General features: G+C 32.5%; 1 protein-coding gene across 19 annotated transcripts in view; it reads left to right on the top strand.

Annotated features, from left to right (window-relative positions):
* The window catches only part of LOC137251357 (uncharacterized), a 447,872-nt gene that overhangs the window by 237,847 nt on the left and 191,979 nt on the right, over positions 1–18,046 (top strand). The gene's annotated exons all lie outside the window — the stretch shown is intronic.

Here is an 18,046-nt window from a genome sequence, read left to right as displayed (position 1 = left end):
TGTTGTTATTAAAAGAATTTTTTTATTTATATTAAAGTTTTTATCATTTATTTTTGAACTTTATTTTAACATTTTCATGCGATTTTAAAGCATTTTCGTGCATATAAATACAACCATGTGCATATACGTTTTGACATTACATTTCATACACGTTCGTATTTGCCATTCTTATTGTTTCTAAATTCGTAAACAATGACTGCGGATATTCTGTGTGATTTTTCGAAAAAATGCATTATTTTTGTTAAATTTTATACTTAATCTGTGGTATTGTGGTGGTCAAAAAACTTTTATGCAAAAATACTTAGCCTCACAACGCGACATGGTATTTCGTAATGTCGAAGTACTTATATGTATATGTATTTGATGTGGAAGCTTGCATTTGAGAACACGGTTGCCACTTAAGTTCGTTCCCTTCCACCCCTATATGGTCCGCTGGTCCCTTTTTCTCAATTTTGGTTCATTTTCGGCACGGTTTTGGTACTTTTATTTCTTTTTCACTGAAACAAAAATTCAAAACACTGCTAAAAAAATTGCCGCAAATCTATTACCCACATATAATTTTCAATTTACTCCAATGGAGTTCTTACCACGAAAATTGCTCTATCAATAAAATGTAGCAGAACAATGACATTTCACTTGGGAGATAATTTAGGCGAGGCATTAAAAATGAAGTGTTGAATGTTCGGACAAACACATTGTCATTAATTTTTGATGAAACAACGCACTTATCAGAAAAAGACTTGTTTTAGTGTTTAGATATTTCGATCGGTATTCAATTATTATACAGTTGAAACTTTTAAGACGCTTCATTTTTAGTCTGAGTTCAAAACTCACACTTACTGAATCTAGGCTCTGGTATGAAGTTTAAACTGGGAATGAAAACGAAAGCATCTATAAAAATAGCATTAACACAATTGCTTAATTTCATGTACGATTTACTGAGTTTGCCACAACGCAAATTTTTTAACCGTTCCTTACTAAAACCTTACTGCGCTATAAATTTTTTTTTTTCATTGCAATCAAGCAAAACTAGGTTCACAACCTTAGATTGGTGAAAGACATAGTCTTATCCTAAAAATTTGAAAATGTGATACCTAAAGTTACACTTTATTTTTGTTTGTGCAGTTTGAACTAAAGCCAAGTGTCTCCTTTATTAAAATTTTATATAGGACACCCCTGAAACATCCTACAATTTTCGCTTTTTACAACAAATACGATACTCTAGTAACTTGCCGAATTGTTTGTATACCAATAAAATACAACTATAATTTGGTCCTTTTTTTTGAGGTCTGGTCCTTTTTTCGATAAATTTTGGTCCCAAATGACAACATGGTGTGACAACCGTGTTTGAGAATGCACGTGATAAGGTTGCATTTTTCCGAACTTAATTTTTTTTTAAATAATGAAATAGTAGTATGCAAGCGACTGCCATAGTAGTAGACATGTACATGAATATAAGGAACAAAGTTTAAAGCTAAAAAAAATTTCTTTGAAATATAATCTATGAAATATAATATAAGTAGCTTCATAGACGCGCATTAGGCACAGCATAAGCAATCTTGAGGTGTAGAGAGATCTTAGCTGCATGCCATATTTTGCAGGCGTCTACGAAGCTACGCCTCTTGTGTATCTTGCCTAAGTTCAACTTTTTAGGAGATCTAACATTTTTAATTAATATTGATAAATAACACCTAAAGCAAATACGCTTAAGGTGACTTTTGCGTCGTTTAGGCACTTGCGCTGCGTCTACATCTGACTTTGAACACACGTGCTTTAATTGCTTCAATCCATAAGCAATGCGACGCCAACGCCAAAGCAACGCACAAATAATTCAAAACTTACGTTCTTCTTGAATTTTAGAAAAAAACCGATTTTCTATCGCCGTTCAACTAAATAAAGAACATAATTTTGTGTTCATGTCGATTTCGTGATCGATCAGGAGAGACGGTGGAACATATCCTCCTGGAACGCGACGAAATCTGATGAGTGCACAATAGATCAACGGTCGCAGTGCAATCCCCAATAAATTTTCTATCTATCTTCATGTTATAAAAATAGTTGTATTTAATTTTTCCTCATGTGGCAGGGGAACTTTTAACGTCCGTTATTTTAATGTAACCCTTGACGAATCACTTAACGATTTCTTTCAAATAAAGTGTTTGTTAGCGTTCACCGAAGATGGTGAAAACGGCCCACGAATTGTTAGCTTATATAGCCAAAGAAAGTTATGCATAAGCAAAATTTAGTCAGCACAAAACGAATAGTTAGAGAAATGCATGCAATTTATGAAATCATTTTTATTATATAAAATTAGTTTGACATATCAGATTTGTCAATATTATTTTAGTCCTGCTACTTTTAACACATTTATAATATTTAAGAAGAATATTTAAGAAGTAAGAAACATGATTAATGCTTACATTAATACGTGTTTCATTTATTTTCATTGAGGAATAAGTTCGTAAAAATAAAAAGCACGTTTTTATAAAGTGCATGTGAAGCTCCATAGATAAAATGAGTAATAGAAGGAACATTGGTTTATATATTACATTTTTAAAATGAAAATCTCCTGCTAAAAAGGAAGCAAAACCTAACTACATTTTTCATTTTCGTACTTAACAACCCCCCCCTTTTGTGATTCAGGATTTCGGGCAAATTTTGAAAAAACTCCGAACATCAAATCCTTCATTATATGAAATTCGACTGCCTAGTCCACTGCTTTCCACTCTATTCGCAACATAAGCTCTATTTAAGCTGCCAAACTATATAGTAAACAATGCTTGGGCTTTTGTTTGCAAAATATATTTTTTTGGTGTTGCTAGTCCGCTTGTCACTGATGATCTGATATGAAACATTCATTCTCTCTCAGTTCGTTTCCAGGAATGGGTCTTAAATATCAGCTGTCTGTTCATTCGATTATAAACAATGGTTCATTCGTTTCCAAAAATGGGTCTTAAATATCAGATAGCTAAAGAGTTGTCTAAAATACGCAAAAAAAACTCCAAGAAATCCGTTCGGTTTCACTATTTTTGAATAAATCAGCAAGTAAACTGATAAAAACTTATTAAACTTTATAAAAAATACAAAGTTTGGAAAAATATTTATGAAATAATATAATTCGATCGCGTTGCTTTGCTTTGATGCTCTGGCACCGCCATAAGATAACAATGAAGGCCTAGATCCCCCTTTCTTCGCTTTTATGCAACCGGAACGTTTATGTACATATATCCACATACAATAAAAAACGCAAAAAATTTATAAGAAATTATGAAATTAGATCCACTTGGTGAAGTATGTATCTGCGTTGTCGTCCTCAAAAAGCAGTTAATGAAATAATTGGTTTCAGCTGTCAAAAATGGAATGTCGCAACGCGCCACAAAAACGTGGCCTTTACCCATCCACTTACATCAATTTTAAGATTAAGAAGTCAACTTTTTCACCTATCGAATGTTGCTACCAAAACCCGTTTCGTGTTGAGCCCTTCGATAAAAGAACGAGTTATTTTTTTCTTCGGATTTGTAATCCTGACATAAATTCGAGTTTTTGATATCCCATTTTACCATGATTACCCAAATTTATTCTGAAATGCCCAAATTTGATTTTGAGGATGATGGCATCTATAGCCAATAATATTAAAATGGACCTTTTCACGCGCTCTCAGAGAGCGAGAAGTTTCTATCAGGTCATCAGTGCATGGCGCAACGATACAAGGTGGCAGCATGGGACAGCTGATTTTAAGTTTTTTTTATTTGATTTGATACATCAAATTACGACGCAGTACGATTTTGACATTTGTCCATCGAATTTACAAAAACAAAGTACATGAAATTTTTATTTATGTTTGTAGGTATGTCACCATGCTGTCACCTTGTATCGTTCCGCTATGCATCAGTGCTACTTGTCAGTGTTGCCAGAAAAAAATATTTCTTTGGGGCTAGAATCTAGAAAAAAGTGGCTAGAAAGAGCTAAATTTCTTCAATAAAATCCAAAACCCGTTGCGAGAAGAGCTAAACGTATATGTATATTTTTAAATGTAAGTTTTCACATTTATTTCAAATCAAACTTAAACAAAGTTATAAAAAAGGTACAGTCGTTTTTTTCTTAACTTTTGTTTTGCCATTTGGCGGCAAGGTATCGTGAAAATTAAAAAGTATTTTTCACACTAGTACAATGACGGCACGGCTATAGGTTCGCCAAAAATACTACTTACCAAAATATTGGCCGATGAAAATTAATTTAAATTTTCCAATTTTTTATCTAATTTTTAACGTCCTACGGGTGTACGGATCACCATTAAAATACACGTGTGCGATATTAAAGTTTATGTTGGGACAAGATATGTTTGAAGGGCTTTAGACTTCGAAATCTATGATTTCGTCCTCAGAAGGTGAATTATTATTTTTGCCAAAGTCATGACAGCATGTATTCAGCCGTTTAAGACCACTTCTTATTGTCAGAAGCGAATTCAACATAACTAAACTAATTTTGTTTCTGTGTTTGCTTTTAATCAAACTCATGTTTAAAAACGTTCTTGCAACTTCAGCACTACTTAGTGGCAGCACAAAATCGACAAGCTTTTGGAATTATACTGTTTAACATCAAACCAAAAACTTAATATTGAAGTCACATTTCTCCAATTTGGATATAGACATTTTTTCACTTCATTTGTAATATCGTTATTTCATCAGTGCTATACTTGTTTTTTTCATTTGTGAAATATGAAAGCCTTTGAGGTTTTACAATTCTTAATGTGTTTTCAACCAAAAAGAAATATTTGTATAAGCTTTGATTAAGCTAAATTTGATACACTTGCCGGTGTCCGATTGAGCTAAAATTTTGCACACATGTATAACTCCGATGACAATGCAATATTACTTTGCGAGAATTCGATAAATTAATCGATAATAGAGTTATCGGTAAAGATTTGTATTCACAAGGGAATAAAAGCACGTAGAAGTTAGGCTGTTATCGCTAAATGTTGCATACTATTCTGCGCACTTGATATGGAATTTTTTTGTTGCAGACGAAGAAGCCTAATTATCGTTAAAGGTTACAATGAACTTATAAAGTGTTATATTTCTTTACAGTCAATTTATTTTTTACTTTTTAGTTAATTTTATTAACCAATAATAAAAGCTTATTTTTAAAAAAGTTTTTTTTCTTTAATTTTATTTTTGCTAAGCGATTAATTTATTTATGAAGTCGCGACATATATTACGTATCTTTCTTTCAATGAATTCGTCTATACATTTAACTTATTTTTAATTCGTCTATATTCTTCAAAGTTAAAATGAAAATAAGGTACGGGAGACAAAAATTTATTATAATCTGAAGTTAAGGGGTGGAAACTCGTATGCTGTTGCACAAGCTCGAAAGCAAATATATAACCTCATGACACAGTTTATCGATTAAAGTTTTTGTTATCAGTTGAGTACAGAGTTGCCACATCAATAAAACTTCGACACACATAAAACACATTACAAATTTCACAATACGTATTGCCCAAAAAGATTTGGAGCCAAAAAGGGGCAAACATTTTAAAGAGAGCCAAAAAAAGAGCTAGGGGCTAAACCGGAATTTTTGGAGCTGAACGCAAAAAATAAGGGCTAGACCTGGCTCCGAAAGCACCAAAATGGCAACACTGCTACTTGTTCAGCCTTTACTAAACGAAAGAGAATAATAATGTGTGTGAAGTAAGCGCGAATTATTATTTCACTAGCTGACGACCACTGATGTATATGTACCTGTACATATGTATATGTACCTAAATCCTCTTTTGATTAATTTCTACATACATATGATAAAAAAAGTTTTTCGTATTAAATTTTATATGCGTGCAAGTTCTTTCTTTTGCACAAAATTGTATTAAATTATTTTCTATAAATATTACTCATACTTTAAGTACAAACGTAGATCTGCCGTATCACACATGCCTCTTTATTTGTACATATGTATAAACATATACATATTTACCTACGACTTTCATTCTAATTCCGCCCGCATATTGACTTGCTGCTTGCTTGTCGCTCTCTTCTTATTTTGCTTTTATTTTATTGTCAGTTTTCAAATATGAAGTTGTCACTTTATATAATATTTTTTTCATCCAAGAAATTGACTGACAGTCATATTTCTCCCACCCATGCACATCGTATTTTGATTATATTTATTCATATTGTTGTTTTTTTTTTTGCTTTTACACACATCGAACATATCAAACACGTACGCTTAAGTAAAAATTCGTACCGAACTTCTGACTTTATATGATTTGATTCGATTTTTTCTTTGTTGACCTTGAAAGTTTTGTGGCAACTTTTTGTTCACACATAGTGTAATTGAAATTTTTACAGTACTTAACTATTTCTTTTTACTTCAGTTCATTTTTTTTATACCCAGCTGTACTTGTACACAGGGTATTATAACTTTGATTGGATAACGGTTGGTTGTACAGGTATAAAGGAATCGAGATAGACTTCCATGTATCAAAATCATCAGTATCGAAAAATTAAGATTGAGCCATGTGCGTCTGTCCGTCCGTTAACACGATAACTTGAGCACATATTGAGGTATCTTCACCAAATTCGGTATACGGGCTTATATGGACCCACGGTATTGAAATTGAAATCGGACGATAACCACGCCCACTTTTCCGATATCGAAAATTTCGAATAATGTAAAAAATGAGGTAAATCAAAAACTACTGAAATTTGGTAGGTGGATTGGTTTTATAACGTAAAACATAAATTCCAAAAAATTTTGGAATATGTGCATGGCACCATCCGCATTTAGTAGAAGAAAATTTGGAAGTTTAACAAGCCGTTAAAGATATTACGTTGAAGTTTGGCAGATACACTATCCTTGCCAAATTATATAGACATTATCAAAATCGTTTAAAGACCACGCGCACTTCTCCTAAAAGTCTAACTTTAACACAATTTTGCAATAATTCTATAGTATTTAACTACATTTGACTGATATTCTACCTCAGCTGTGGTATGATTGACTTAAGAACAAAACTTAAATAAATTTTGAAAATGGGCGTGACCCGCCCCTTTTTTTCGTTACTCTTTCCAAAATACTTTTAATGCCATAAGTCGAACAAAAATCTCCCAATTCGAACGAAATTTAGCATCAACATTTTTTTCGTTTCGGTTTCACCTGAACTTAGGCTTTCTTACTTGTTCTTACATATTTTTCAATTTTCGTATTCGTTTTAGTATCGTTAAGTTAATATTTTTTTTTTTGTGGAAATTTTAAAGCTGCTGTAATCCGCTTATGAAATGTTTTCTTATTGTTTTTAAGCACTGCTCACATCTTTTTGCGTTACAAAATTGAACATTTCAATACAATTACGCAGTTTTATTACCAGGAATTTTCAATTTCGTAATAATGTTGTTGAGTAAGAAATAATAGCTCCAGGCTGATCTTACACCTACACACTTTAATATGTCAATCAATTTTGCATTCTATGGAAAATTATGGACGATTTTGTTATTCAACTTGAGGTTAGAATGTTTAGCCTTAGCATTTTTGTATAAGATAAAGTTATCGGGATCATGGAAGAAGAAGAAAGAACAATTTGGTTAAACGACATGTTCGATTAATTACACATCCTTAATTCAGATGAAAAGTTCGTCTAATTTTTACATATGTTCTGTGTTCTTGTTGAAATGGTCGAAAAAATCGCCGCTAACTGAACTAATCTGACGGCCTCTCTGGTGCTTACAACCGACTACCTTTTCAAGTTAATGAGTATGTTTCTCTTATGTGAAGTAACAAAAGTCTGCTTCTAAATTTCAAGCTTAAGTTGCAAACAAAGCCAGATTTTTTTTTGTAATAACTTGAATTTTTAAAACTTATATGTCATTATCGTTGCCTGGAGAAGCCCCAGGGCATACGGTGTGGTAGGCGGAGCACGCTACCATCACACCACGGTTGCCCTCAGAGGCTTTATAATTGCTTTAAATATCCCTTTCGGTTCTGGGGTTCTTTTGACTCACTCGTTTTTTCACAGTTTGGTGGTAACTTCAAGGAAGCGACCAAGTTACACAAAAAAAAAAAAACAACGATTTCAAAAGGCTTTGCAAAAATCAACACAATTTTCAACATTTTTCCGAACACTTCTTAACATAAGTTTCAAATTTAGAGGAGAGCTTTTGCATTTTCCTTCGACCCAGTCGAATGTGCATGTGAAATCATAAATAGAACCATTCTTAATATTTCGATCTCATCACTATTAACGTAACATTTCAGGTTATGGTTTTATTATGATCCAAGCTGCGGTTGTGGTTATAGCTACAATTACGGTACAGTTGAAGTTTCAGGTATGGGTCCTGTTACGGTTATAGTTGCAGCTTAAGTTGCGGTTACAGTTGAAGTTTGAGTTACGGTTACAGTTACTGTTTCAATTACAGTTCCAGTTGGGGTCACCCTTGTTTCAGAGTCATGTATAATTTTTTTAACCTCGAAACTTAATGAGTAATGTTGTAAATTTTTTATTAAATGAGTTACCAGACGGTATCTCTTGTTTATCTTTGAACCACGCAATTGTAAATCCATCAAGTATATAAGTTGATCGAAATATTGACAGGGCACTGACTGATGCGATTACATGGCGAACGCATAGGAGTCCGACAGAATGACTTCTGTCTCTGTCGAAGCTGTTGGAATGAGGAGGATGAGGATAGAATAGTTGTACATTTCTTCTGCAGATACTCCGCTTTAGCCAAGACACGGTAAGAATTGGGAGGTACAGCGATGTCAACCAGACATAGACCTAGGAAGTGTACATAAACCAACACAGAAAAATAATAAATTTGATTTGGGCTAAGGAGAGCTATGAGTAAGAAGTAGTACCGATGAGGAAAGGAATTGCTTTAGCGAAAAGAACTGGTACAACAGGAAAACCTATACTCAGATAGTGAGTACATGAACCAAATAAACACAACAAAAAATGTTCACAAGAGAAAGGAAATGGATAAGGTGAACTAAATAAGGGGTAGAGGACAAAAGTACAGGAGAAAGCGCGTCAAAGAGTTTTAGTAAATCGAAGGTGAATGCTATACCGCATAAAAATGTAAGTTTGCACGTAAAGGAAAGAAAGAAGATTGAAAGTTTAAGCATTGTCATTGTGTAGGTATATTTATTTGGAAACAAGGTGCTTATCCTGAATTGGTCCTTCACAAATTCCTAGTAATTCTTGTTTCTATGAATTCATCGCTTACACTCTGCACAAATTAAATTGTTGAAGCAAAAAATATTTATTTCAATCGATTTCAATTCTACTGCTTTTATCTAAATGTGATGACAAGTATATAATTGCATATATGTATGTGTGAGTATGTGTATTAGACTGGATCGATTTATTAACCGATATCGCGCCATCGATTTTTCGATAGGATTTGGGTTCAGGAAAAAAGTTCCACTATGCATACTCAAAAAAATAATTTTCGAGACTGCGAAATTTAATTTTTTTGACTTTTGCCGACTTTGATTTTTAAGGTTTTTTTCATGACTTAATAAAAAAATTTGATTTGATTGTAAAATTTTTATGTATATAAAAAAATATTAAAAAAAAAACTTGTCGATAACAGTTTTTAGCGGACATTTTTTGGGTCGGACAGGGTATATATATGAAAATTTGTTTAGTAGGTCATGAAAAAACCTTAAACATCAAAGTCGAAAAAATGTTAAAAAATTAAATTTCGCAGGCTCGAAAATTTTTTTTTGGGTATGCGTAGCAGAACTTTTTTTCCTGACCCCAAATCCTATCGAAAAATCGATGGCGTGATATCGGTTAACTTTCGTCCATACATATCGACCGACCCTAATGGTTATAGCATGTAAGCTCAACTGCCATATTTCTATCAAAACAAAATTCCCAATTGCATTTACTGTCAAGCCGCATTAGACGCTAAATCAGTTCGCTGATTACCCACGGCAGTGGATCTCAGAGCTCAGTTGAGCAGTTTTCGTTGTCAATGCAAATGCCATATGTGAAATTTATTGTGAAGTGTATTTTATTTATTTTTTGTGTTTACTATGTTGTTTGACATCAACACTCAAGAGAGGAGGATTTACGATGAAATATTTGTTTTATATGTATGTACATATGTATATTAATTGCATATAAACATACTTATCGGAAAAAGTTTTATTTGCTCTTTGCCACTATTTCACACTTTCGGAAAAATTACTATTATGAAAAATTAAATAAATACAATTTATTAGTAAATATACACAAGCAAAGGACATACATAAATATCTTGCACATCATGTGCTCGATTTCCATATTATTTTCGAGTTGTTTGCTAATGCTCAAGTTTGCTGCTTTTCTTTTTCTATTTGTTTTCGTTAAACTTCGACTTATCTTACATTACGAATTTTTCTTATACTGAAGTGGCACAGAAGTTTAAATGTTTCGCCAAATACACATTTACTAAGGCTAAACATTCTATGCTCAATTTGAATAAAAAATCATCCATAATTTTCCATAGAATGCTTCATTGATTCAAATATTAAAGAGTGTAGGCGTAAGATCAGCCTGAAGTTAATAACATTATTACGAAATTGACAATTCTGGGTAATAAAAATGCATAATTGTATTGAAATGTTCAATTTTGTAACGCAAAAAGATATGAGTAGGGCTTAAAAACAATAAGAAAACATTTCATAAGCGGATTACACCAGCTTTAAAATTTCCCAAAAAAAAAAAAAAATTATTTACTTAACGATACTGAAACGAATACGAAAATTGAAAAATATGTAAAAACAAGTAAGAAAGTCTAATACTATGTACAAACACACACCAAATACGCTATTTATACCATTTGGGTAATTTATTACGCAATTTATCATATAATAAATTGCAATAATAAATTGTCATTTAAAAAAAAATTGCGTAATAAATTGTTTCAAACTGCAAATGCAACCTTGTAAAGTGTGTTTATTGAGGAGATTTGTACGTCAGTTTTACGAAAAACCCAAATGCCAAAGTAACAAAACGGCATATAAAAATAATATAAATCAATATTTTGTTAAAAATGACGGCGAACAACGTAAATGGTGAGCAAATTTTAAATTTTATAAGCCAACCGTGAATCCAAACTTGATTGTGTGGCTTTAAATAAAAACACACGTTTAGAATTTTTCATATTTTTAATTTATTACTATTATTTTTTTTTCACAAGTAAATTTTAAATTCAAAACACCACCAGCTGTCAAATTACTATTGTGTGAGCTAAATTGAGTTGTATGAACACCACTCAATTTAAATCGAAATTGCCTCAATTTATTTTTCTGTTTGAACATAGTATAAGTTCGCGTGAAATCGAACAGTACAAACCCAGTTGAAAAAATGATGATGCCAAATTAACTTTGTCACGAATCTCAAAATTGTAAGTCGTTAAAGGAAAATAGGTAGACCCACCAATCAGTATACGGAAATGATCAGGATGAAGAGCTGGGTTGATTTAGCCATGTCCGTCTGTCTGCAAACTAGTCCCTAAATTTTTATCTTGATTCGACATTTGTCCGATTAGACGTTTGTCGGAACCGGCCGGATCGGACCACTATATCATATATCCCTCATACAACCGATTTTTCAGAAAAGAGGATTTTTGTCATATCTTCCTCAATTTATGAGATTGCAGCTTCAAACTTCACCATGTGCTTTCGTATGTTGCACTATTGCTGTCTGAAAAAAGTGGATGAGATCGGTCGTATATATAGCATACATCCCGCACAGTCGATTGTTCAGATAAGAAGCTTTTCGTAATTACTGCCCCATTTGAACAGCTAAAGGCTTCAAATTTTACCGATGCTTACGTATAGAGCATTCAATGTTGTCTGAAAAAATTGTATAGATCGGTGGTTGATATAGTATATATCCCAGGCATGCTTAACCAACGAAACGATATCATTTCGTTACGATAATCAACGTTAATAAACGAAACGAAGTCATTTCGTTTCGTTTATTAACGTTAAGATCGTCAAATTAACGAAATGATTTCGTTTCGTTTTCTGCCATATCCAAACGAAATCAAATCGTTTATGTTGATTATTAATTTCAAACTATGCTGGCAAAGCTGATTGATGGCGGAGTCATTAAAGGTGAAAGCATTAGCCAAGCTGATTGCAACTTTTCTCATGAATTTTGACAGTACAAACATTTCTCAGAGTATTTTTGACATTACCACCAACGAATTACACAAACAAATTACATAGAGTTTGTGTGTGTATGTGCGCTCGTTGTTGCCACCTTACGGCTTCACCATGGCTATAGCATTGCCAGCACAATTCAAACATAAAGTATCACGTTTTTGTTAACGTTTTTAACGTTAACGAAAGCTTTTCGTTTCGGTTAAAAACGAGATACAATTTATCTTGATAATTTCTTTATCGATAATATTTCGAAGTGTTTCAACGGAAACGGTGGAAATTTTTTGATAAACGATTAGCTTAACGTTAAGGTGCATCCCTGATATATCCCTTACAACCGATTGTTCAGTTAAGAAAGGTTTCGTAATTTCTGCCCCATTTTAGCAGCTAGAAGCTTAAAATATCACCATATGCTTTGGTATATAGCAGTTGTCTGAAAAATTCGAACAGATCGGACGTATATATAGCATATGTTCCCTACAACCGATTGTTCAGATAAGAAACTTTTCGCAATTTCTACACCATTTTAACAGCTAGAAGTTTCAAATTTCACCAAATGCTTACGTATATAGCATTTATTATTGTCTGAAAAAATCATAGAGATCGGTGGTATATATATTGTTACGAATATTAGCAACACTAAGGGGTGTACTGCCATCTCTAAGCCGATGCTAAGCAGCGCCTTGTATGCACATCCATAAATCAATCATTATGTATCTACACAAACGAATCAATCATTATGTCTACATATATGTACGTACACGCAGCGGAGAAGAGATGCACAAACACATGCAGATATCTTATTTGAGATGCTCCCGAAAGTATGCAATTGTAATTGGGGAAGTGTCGCTCACAAATACGCGCGCATATGAGAAGCTATACACGTGTATCTGTAGTTATAATTATGTGGCAGTAACTAAGTAAATTCTGGAAGCGCCTAGAAGATGCAACGAGGAAATCACAGAGTATAAAAGCACCAAAGGTAGAGGCGCTATAATCAGTTTTGATTATGCACGCAATCTGTCGGGCAATATTAGAGTTATTTATTGTGAAGTACTTTAATAAAGGCCATTTTGCATTATTAAATATTGGAGTTATTTATTCAACAGTTTAGTGATTCGAACTTAGCAGAAGGTTGCAAATAAGAGGATTTGCAAGTAAATTCGTTAGAATATTATATATCCCATATAAACTGTCATTTCTGCCCCCTTTTTTACGGCTAGAAGCATAAAATTTCCTCAAATACTTACGCTAACGCATATATTGTTGAAATAAGTGATTCGTGGTCATAGTTTTTACATGCAGACTACAAAAAACGTGAAACTTTGCATCCTCACACAAAGTACCTACCTATTTTTTATTTTTTATTTATCTTAAAAATCGCTTAGGTACGTACATCTGTTCACTATATATGTATTTCCTATCTTATACAGGCGGCCACCGTGGTGTGATGGTAGCGTGCTCCGCCTATCACACCGTATGCCCTGTGTTCAACTCCCGGGCAAAGCAACATCAAAATTTTAGAAATAAGATTTTTCAATTAGAAGAAAATTTTTCTAAGCGGGGTCGCCCCTCGGCAGTGTCTGGCAAGCGCTCCGATTGTATCTCTGCCATGAAAAGCTCTCAGTGAAAACTCATCTGCCTTGCAGATGCCGTTCGGAGTCGGCATAAAACATGTAGGTCCCGTCCGGCCAATTTGTAGGGAAAAATCAAGAGGAGCACGACGCAAGTTGGAAGAGAAGCTCGGCCTTAGATCTCTTCGGAGGTTATCGCGCCTTACATTTATTTTTTTTTTTTTATCTTATGCAGCCGATTATTTTAATATTACGAATGGGAAAAGATTATTGTTTAGCCCCATTCATGAAAGGGATGAAGTCTTCGGCACAGCCGAAGACAGTCCCGTTCTTACTTGTTCTTTATTGACATTAGTACCATTTAGATTACATACTTACTTTTAGCGTGTTTCTTTGCGGCATGAGGCTGGTTCAACAACTAGCGTCAAAAATGATCTCAGTCAAAATAGTTAAACTTTTTCTTATTTAACTCCTCACCTTTACCTATACCAACCTTAATAGATCATCACAGACACACATGAAATGTGCTTTATGGCATCTTTATGAACATACATCTGATAAGTTTCCTCTCATATACATATATACAGTTGCGAACACAAAAATATCAGTTGAAACTTTTACCGAATTTCGTCAATTTTATTCTTCTTTTTCTTTTTCAATAATTTTAGAAAAAACCTCCATAAGCTCTATAACAGGAATCATGCAAAACAATCTCGAAGAAGTTTTCGAAAAATTTCGGAAATTCAAAAAAATTTCGAGTTTTTTATTTCAAGTTTCCAGCATTTTTTATACTCAGCTGAGCAGAGCTCACAGAGTATATTAATTTTGTTCGCATAACGGTTCCCCGTAACGGCATAAACTGATATAGATAGATATAGACTTCTATATATAAAATGATCTGGGCAAAAAACGGAATTCATTTAGCCATGTATGTCGGTCAGTCCGTCTGTCCGTGGACACGATAACTTGAGTAAATTTTAAGGTATCTTAATGAAATTTGGTATGTAAGTTCCGGGGCACTCATCTCAGATCGCTATTTAAAATGAATGAAATCAGACAATAACCACGCCCACTTTTTCGATATCGAAAATTTCGAAACACCGAAAAAGTGCGATAATTCATTACCAAAGACGGATAAAGCGTAGGTGGGTTGACTTTATGACGCAGATGAGTATGTAATGTTCGGCTACACCCGAACATAGCCCTCCTTACTTGTTTTATTATGCAGTTTCGTGGTCCAAACAGTCTTATTTTGATAAAGTACAAGTTATAAGACTCTGAATTTGTATTGATTTTTGGCAGTTTTTTTTCTGAGTGTTTTTCAGTTTTTTTCTATATAAAAAAATAAAGCATGCGCCTTTCGTAACAAAGAAAATCTAAAACATTCTCACAAAAAAAAATAAAGAAAGTGTCTAAAGCCAATGCAAATTTTTAAACTTGTACTTTGTTAGACTAAAATTTATTGCTCTACGCAACTGCATACTCAACAAAATTCTGAAAACGCTAAATAAAATGTTTGTACAATTTTCTTAAATTATCGATTTATTTTCGTGAACGTTATCGCGATTGGTTTTCATAGTTTCATCTACAAAATTATGGAAATTTTTTCTAAAAATATCAAAAATAAAAAAAATAAAAGTTTAACTGCCGAAATTAAAAACAAATAACACTGCTATTTTCGTGTTCGCTGAAGTATATATGTGATTTTCATATTGAACTTATTTCCCTGTGGTATCATTTTCCTAACATCTGCCATTCATACACATCATTAAATCAACTTTTGACATTTATGTATACAATGCCTTGAAGGTGCTTCACAATGGCACATACATACATATATACACACGCACATATATTATGACCAAAGTTATTTCATCCTTAATTCGTTTATACAACAATATTTATTTTTTTGATTGATTTTCATGTAATTGTGAGTCGTATTGCTTTACTTGCCTTTTCATTGTTCTGAGAAGCTCTCGGTTCAATAAAGATCATTATAAATTCTATTTATTGATAATTGCAAATCGCTAGAAATGGGCAAACTGTTTTTTGGTTTTATTGTAATAAAGTGTTTTACTTAATTTTACCTACGCAATATACAAGTATTCCTATTCTTCGTAAGAGCTTTGTTTAAATCAAAATTTATATTGGAAGCCATGGAAACAACTTAAAAGTTGAGACTTTACAACGAATACAAAACTCAATTTTGAATTCGTATTTGAAGTTCAATTTAACCTCCCTGCTTTGAATATTTTCCAATTCATTTTCGGCTAGATCGAATAAATCATATAAAATATTTTTTTTTATTTGAATGCATTGGTCACAGTTTGTTTTAATTTAATTCAATCTTTAGTTAAAATTTCATTAAATTTTATAAATCTGATTAAATTTCATTTTAAAAAATAAATTTTAGTATAATTTCAACCATCTGACTGCGATTTCATTAATTTTTATGTGTTCAATTGGACTTGGTTGAAAACTTTAGTTGAGCTTAATTAATTTTTATTTAGTTAAACGTAATTAACTTTTGTTTTAATTTAATTTAATTGATTTCCGTTTAATTTTATTTAATTCTTAAAAAAGTTTATTTTATTTTATTATTATTTCATTTTATTCCTTTTATGTTAGTTTATTTGATTCGATTTTGTTTTGTTTTTTTTTTTTATTTATTTTTTTATTTTACTTTATTTTTTTTTTAATATTTTTTTATTTTAATATTATTTTATTTAATCTAGTCTTATTAATTTTTATTTAATTTTATTTTATTTTAATATTATATAATTAAATTTAGCTGTATCATATTTTATTTTATTTTAGTTTATCTTATTTTATTTTCTAAAATTTTATTTTAGTTTATTTGGTTTCATTTTATTTGACGTTACTTTATTTTATTTTACTTTGCTTATAGTATTTTTCTTTGTTATATCTAAATATTATTTTATTTTATTTTATTTAACTTTATTTTAATCATAACTTTATGTCGTTGCCATGGTTCAACTATATGGTTGGCTCATCTCTACAATAACAAAATATGTCTCTTCAAATTGTAAAAATCTGTGTATTGGTGTTGGTGCGAATGGTATGGAATGGAAACATAAAACTTAGCAGTTTTTTTATGTGTAAGAAAATGTTGCCAATATGTTGGTTTCATTTTGAGATTGCTATCTGACATAAATAAAATCAGCTGATGAGATGAGCTAACCATATAATGGAACCATGGTTGCTGCTTATCAAAAACTTTTATTCGAGCCACACAAATATATTTCTCAAAAAGTCAAAAAATGATTTCTATTTTAAGTATACAATATTTGATTTTATTCTTGTCGATAATCAACCTCAGTTTGAAGTCATCTTCACGAACATTTGATTGTTGCTTATCGACGTCGATTTTTAGCTCTTATTGTTTGTCAAATATACGAGAACCCTTGAAGAAGTCATCGCTTCCTTTTCCCTTCTATAATATGTATTGTGGTAAAGTTTGCCTAGTTTATCTACATACATCTTTGTTTTTTTTTTTTTTTTTTTTTTTTTTTTTTTTTTTTTTTTTTTTTTTTTTTTTTTTTGCGGGGAGGCTAAATGCCTAATGCACCATAATTGCTGCCGTCGCAGGAACCGTGTGTCCGTAGACTAAAAAACAGCCCCGTTCTGGAACCGTCGCCCACCCCGGTACCACTTTGGAATTACTTCAGGGTGGCGTTCCATATTTCTCATTTTTAAGAGCCTACTGTTGTCCCTGCGTCCAGGTTCCCGCTATTTGCTCTGAGTGTCCATTTAATCGCCACTGCTTCGCATGCGCATTTCTCTGCGCTCCCTCTCAGCATCCATCAGGCGTGTCATTACTATAAATGCCATTTTGCTCACTGCAGTCCAGCACTCTTTCCTGATGCACATATGTGAAACTAAATTTCTCGTGGTAGGTTCCTCCTCAAAGACTCCATGCAAGGTGAGTCTTTCTTTTCTTTTCTCTATCTACATACATCTTGGTTAGTCTGAGTTAGCGTAACCAATTTATCTTACTTTCCGATTGAAACTTAAAAACTATCATCATTTACTGAAATTTCTACTCTGGTCTCCTCACCAACATTTGTATCTTAATAAGCCAAAATTGTCATTATCAGGATCATTATTACCAACTATTTGCTAGTTCTCTATACAAGTAGATGTGCGCTTGGTTTGTTACAACTTTGAAGGTCGCTCACATGCTCCACCAGCTCGTTGTTGACGTATTATTTTCAATTAGTAATGAACTATTTTTCCAACTTCTAAAACGAAACAACAAAACCATTTTTATTTCCTTTCAACAATAGTTGTTACCT

This window comes from Eurosta solidaginis, chromosome 4 (assembly GCF_040869045.1).
Source record: "Eurosta solidaginis isolate ZX-2024a chromosome 4, ASM4086904v1, whole genome shotgun sequence".
NCBI classification, from domain to species: Eukaryota; Metazoa; Arthropoda; class Insecta; order Diptera; family Tephritidae; genus Eurosta; species Eurosta solidaginis.
The sequence above is the reverse complement of the archived record's forward strand: the minus strand, read 5'-3'. Positions and strand labels throughout refer to the sequence as shown.